Below are 6,000 nucleotides of genomic sequence, written 5' to 3'. Positions count from 1 at the left end.
CATTGGTGAGTTAATGGTGGTACTTCAAAAGCAATGGATGTTTGTTTTTAGAACCGGTTGATGTTATCATAACATTATGTAAGTGAAACATAATACTGTTTTATGTTATGTTACAAAACCGTGGTATATGATCGACAAAATACGATGTTATTTTCTCACATCAAAGGTTGGTGTTGATTTTACCCCGTAATTTTTATAGTGTATAATATCAGAGTGACTTTCTGCAATCGTCGCTGCCAATTGAGATTTAAATTTTGTTTTAGATTTTGCTAGGAATGCCAAAAATGTAATGATTATTGAATATTATACAATGGATATTTGTATAGCATTCACAATTTAGTGACTTTTTAAAGTGTTGATATTATACGAGTAATTATTGTACTTATGATACAAATCTATGCAAAAATATTATATAGTGATCACATAGTATGATAGAACTTGTATATCAAGATAAATTATTACTTTTGTTTACTTTATTTTGCTTGGGTGACAAGTAGTATTTTCCCATCCATTTCTCCATTTATTACTAATTTGTATCTTTAATGGTCATAAAATAACGTATATATGATATTCCCTTATTGTTATCATCATTGATATAATTTTTATTTTAGGTAATGATTTTTAAATTTCTTATAATCGAATCTCATGCTGATATTTATTATCATTATTAATATCATTATCATTTCTTTATTTTTGTTACTGTCATTTTCATTGTCACAACAATCGTCGTAATTACTTTGAATTTCGCGATATTTTGTGATATTGTTTCGTCTTGTTGTCACTCAATTTTAAAAGGGGTGCTCCAGTCTGAAGTAAATATGATTTGAAGAGATAAAGAAATTTCAGGCGAACAAAACACTGAAAACATGATCAAATTCGGACAAGGAAAAACACAATTATGTCATTTTATTGGGGTTTCTTTTAAGTGAAACAAAAACAATTCTAGGCATGTCTTCATGAATATTCAATCAAATAGACAATGTCTTATCCCCACTTGTTCGTTTGTTTTTTTTATTATATGAGATTAGGTTTATTTAAATTCATCCCTCCAAAAAAAAAAAACTTGGACTGACAACTGATTTAGTGCATGAGATATGCAGTGCTGCAACATGTTTCATTATAAGGGAGACATATTACTCACACATGTATGAAATAATGAAACAATAATGATTTCATGTAAAAACATAAGAAAAGGAAAGTGGAAATGTGACATCATCAGCCTACATTATGAATATTCATGACGATGTGCATATTTGTTTTCAAAAACTATTACTAAACTTTAAAATTCAATAACGCTGTTATTTGTTATCCGATTTTTATGAAATTTTCGTCATTTAGCTCTGTAAAGTTTACCCTATTTATTCAGATATAAATATTTTCAGCCCGAAGCATCCCTTTAACGTTCTGTTTCCCAATCACATGTTGCCGTGAAGCATTTTTAATTTAGTAGCATATTCAATTTCGTTCCCACATTTATGATCTGCCACCCTTAAACCAACAATAAGTCGTCGGGGAAGAATCCCTATCAATAGCCAAACTAGTAAGTTGGCCTTCAAAAGATAAACAAGAAATTGACTCATCTAAAAGAGTGATTTCTTATTGTTTATACTGTCATATTTAAAGTTGTAAAGTGAAACAACAGACGACATATGGGATTTGTTAACACAACTTTTTCTTGACTGTTTACATATCTTGCATTGAGATTGTATAGTGAGCCGATATCATGCTTGACATAACCTTGCACTCGACAAAATGAAGGGTAAAAAATTCACCCAATATTGGGTAGAAAGGGAACAAGCATGTTTGCTCTGTAATTTTCCCTCAATATTGTTCAAACTGCAAGTTTAAAGGGTATATTTCAACGCAACATTGCCAAAGGTCTGTCAAGTATTTGGTATCATTTTCCCCTACAAACAGACGTCCCCATTTTACCCGATATTGGGTAAACTTTTTAAAGAGTGTATATCAATGCTTGTTTTTACCTTGGTCAGTAACTATCTTTTAATTTTTTCTACAGTCAATCAAATACTTGGGTGGGTTATTCCTTAAGTTTGTCAAGTTTCAAAGTTATACACTGTATCATTTTAAAGCTTTTTTTTCAAGCCCAAGGGAAAGTCTGAAAATTAGTTTTGGGTGATTTATTGTTGGTTTAGGATGGCAGATAACAGTTGTCTTTTCAACCATTTTTTACTATTATCAGTAAAATTCGACTTGGTTTTATTTGAATTATCACAGTTATTAGATAAATTTATATGAGATCGATATTCCTTAGTACTAAGTGTGTATCTATTCATTATGATATATATAATGTAATTCACATGTATAAAGGTCTTTTTGTTATACCCCTTGTATATACTTCGGACATGTTGTGTCTGATTTATACACTATTTATATAAAAGAAAAATACAAGTAGTTAATATAATATTATATTATCAAATACCATTGTAACAGTAACAATGACTATCATACACAATTATATATCATGCTTGTTGGTAAATGTTTATCGATACTATATAAAGATGCATATACAACAAACTATTAATCTGTGAACGCGTTGTTATTTAACGTTGAAGAGATAGTTTATTAAAAGGTTGATTTTAGATTTTTTCTGAAGTTGAAGTCCGCAGCAGAAACCTGCCGATTTTATATTTTTAAATAAACAAAAATACAACAGTGCGTGTTTGGCTTTAAGCGATTGAAAATTGCTTATTAAAATAATAAATTTGAATATTATCCTTAATATAAAAATTGTTCTTTGCTCAACGTCATTTTTATGGAAATAAGAAAGTACAATACGTCAATACTCCCCCCCCCCCCCCCATTTAACACCTCTCATACAATATGGAAAAAATAGTAAATTGAGTCTTTAAATACATTTAAAATCCATATGATTGCTTTGGCCTTAATCTATGCGATTTCGATTAAGGTTTTTATATGGCAATTCAAGTATTAAGATTATGTCGATTTCGAGATACCTTTTTTTACATGCAATCTTATTTAATGATAATGGCAATTTAACAAAATGGGAACAAGCATGTCATGATTTAGTACCATAGTTCGATATTTTTTCTACACATTTTCAAATGAAATGGAACTATTTTAAAGTTCATAATATAAATAAATAAAAAGAAAGTAGTAAATGGCATAATATACTTTGTAGTCGCTAGCCTTTTTGCATAACACTGTTTTTTTTGCTTTAAATCATCTTTTATGGTGGACTTTGCTCTTTCAGAACTTGTTTTTGTTTCTTTCATTCCTTTTTATAGGGATGGTCCGGGCTGGAGATATTTATATCTCAATAAATAGAGTAAAATTCATACAGCAAAATATTAAAAATTTGATCAAAATCGGATAACAAATAACAAAGCTATTGGATATTAAAGATTTGCATTATTCCGGTGAAAACAAATCTTGGCATGTCTTCATGAATAATCGTTAGGTTGGCTGATGATGTCATGTCCCCGCTTGATTTTTTTTAAATTTTATTACTTGAAATCGGGTTCATTCAAAAAATTTCAACCAAGAACTAAAACAATTTGATTGACAACTGATTAAGTACCTTATAGTTATTTATTGCCGCAACTTGTTTCATCATAATGGAGATATCATTTACACATGTTTGAAAAAATGAATCAATTATGATTTCATGTAATAACATAAGGAAAAGAAAATTGGGGATATGACATCATCACCCCATCTAATGAATATTCATGATGATGTGCATATAATTCTTTTCACAAAATATTGATATACTTTAAAATTCAATAACTTCGTTATTTGTTTTCCGATTTTGATGAAAGTTTCAGCATTTCAGCTCTGTAAATTTTACTGTATTATACTTTCAGCCTGGACCATCCCTTTAATTTCTTTCTTTCTGACTGCCTCCCTATCTTTCTTTCTTTTTTCCTTTCTTTTTTTTCTTCTTTCCCATCTTTTTATTATTGTGGTCTTTTTTCACTTCCCCTTTTCATTATTGTACTTTTTTTTTTCTTTCATTTGTTTTTTTCTTTTTTACTCTTCTAGTCTAAGACTGCTGATTTTGCAAAACATACGTGTTAACTTTTCCATATTTCTTTTTTAATAAAAAAATTTTAAGAACTATACGAACTGCATTTCTCAGCCAATCAAAATTAAGAAAAGATGCAGATCCGGCAACTTGGCGGGGAAAATGCTATTGAAACGTTCTCTTGAGCCCATAGGCGGCGGGGGGGGGGGCGGGTCCTGCCCCCCCCCCCTAAATTTGTAAATTTGAGATGGGGGGCGAACCCCCGCCTTATAATTTCTGTTGATAACCTTTTTTTTTTGCTTGTCCAATTTTTTACCTGTGTCCATCCCTAAATTTCAGGTGGACCCCCCTCAATTTGTTGGCTTCCGCCACCAATGCCTGAACCCCTTCTCACAAACAGTTGCAATTGTTCCGATAAATCATAACCACAACAAGCCAGCAACGCCGACATCTTAAATGAAATTTTGTTCAGAATATGGTCCAGATATCATCTTATAATATATCATCACTCGTACATTCATCGTTTTGCTGGAAACTCGGTGTGCTCCACTTTATTTACAAAGGACATTGTGCAATTGGCTGTTGGAAAATTATGAAAATTATAGTTAAGGTTGATTGGACCTATCACAACTCTTTGTAAGACGGAATCCTGGTAGCATTTCTAGAAGAATTTCATCGTTTTAAAAAACCAATGAGATACAATACATCAGTACCTTTACAGATGTCAATGGAAGTTAATGGCAAAAATCTACAACAAACGCTATCCTCTTTCTTCAATTTTATTTTCTAAATTTGAATGAAGTGCTTCGGGATGAGCTCCGTCTATTACGTATTGAGTTGCCCAGCCAAACTGCAAGTACCTCTGACAATTCCTGAGAGGGCGTTCTACAAAGGGAATTAATGTTTGTGATTGAGTATTGGCCACAATACAAGGTTTCAGACGCACCTCTTAGTGTAGTGGTTGCCAATTTAAAGAGACATTACCCCCCACATTCAAATGGGGAATACCCGCAGCAGACAATTATGGTATAACTGTATGCATACATTTAATTCATTTACAAAATATAATTATGTTTTATTACCCAAATTAGTTTCATTGATTGAATTTGATTGTATTTTTTTTATTTACATTTACATTTATGTTTGTACTTATTTTGAATCCTTTTTCCATTTGTTTTTCGTTTATTTCGTATTTGTCTATTTGTTCGTTCATTTCATTTCATTTCAAAATGTATGAAGGGGGAGGGTCCGCATTATTATGTCAATCTGGTCATGCTTATTAGGAAAATAATCGCACCGTGGCATCACTTCTGGAACAATAGTTCCCAAAACACCCCTTATTCTGTTAGACATACATATTTGTTCAATGTGTCTTCGTTTTTAGATAGGCTTGCCCAATCCCGATCAGAAATATCCTGGCACTTGAGCACTTGCCCTGATAAAACAGCCCATAACAAATAAGAGAGAGAAAAAACACATGTTTGCGTAAAATACTCATTGAAATAAAACTTCAAAGAGAAACATTTATTTTGTTATTTCAGATTAAATCGATAACAAAGCAAAACACATAAATATGGCACAGGCTTATTTCACTCAGCACATGCTATAAATATATACACAAGATGTATACATAACTCTATACATTGGGATAAAAATCAATCAAATTGATAAGGCAAATTTATCTAATCAAATAGAAACGACAGAAATTCTGACACCAAAAATGAAATTTCTACAAAGCATCACAGTCCAATTAAAAAAAAAAAAAAATAAATAAAAATGAATATTACAAAATATGCAATTTTAGCCCAGTTAAATGTAAATGTAAATAAAAAAGGATTTTAGCATTGTCTACATTCCATTTGAAGCCCATAAAGTGACTGAAGTAAGGTACTTCATATTCAGATCCACAATACACACAAAAGAAAAGAATCAGAGACCTGCAAAAACCCAAGCCTGCGTACCTGGTCTCAATATTTATAATAATAATAATAATA

Source organism: Lytechinus pictus, chromosome 9 (genome assembly GCF_037042905.1).
Source record: "Lytechinus pictus isolate F3 Inbred chromosome 9, Lp3.0, whole genome shotgun sequence".
In the NCBI taxonomy this organism is placed as follows: Eukaryota; Metazoa; Echinodermata; class Echinoidea; order Temnopleuroida; family Toxopneustidae; genus Lytechinus; species Lytechinus pictus.
The sequence above is the reverse complement of the archived record's forward strand: the minus strand, read 5'-3'. Positions refer to the sequence as shown.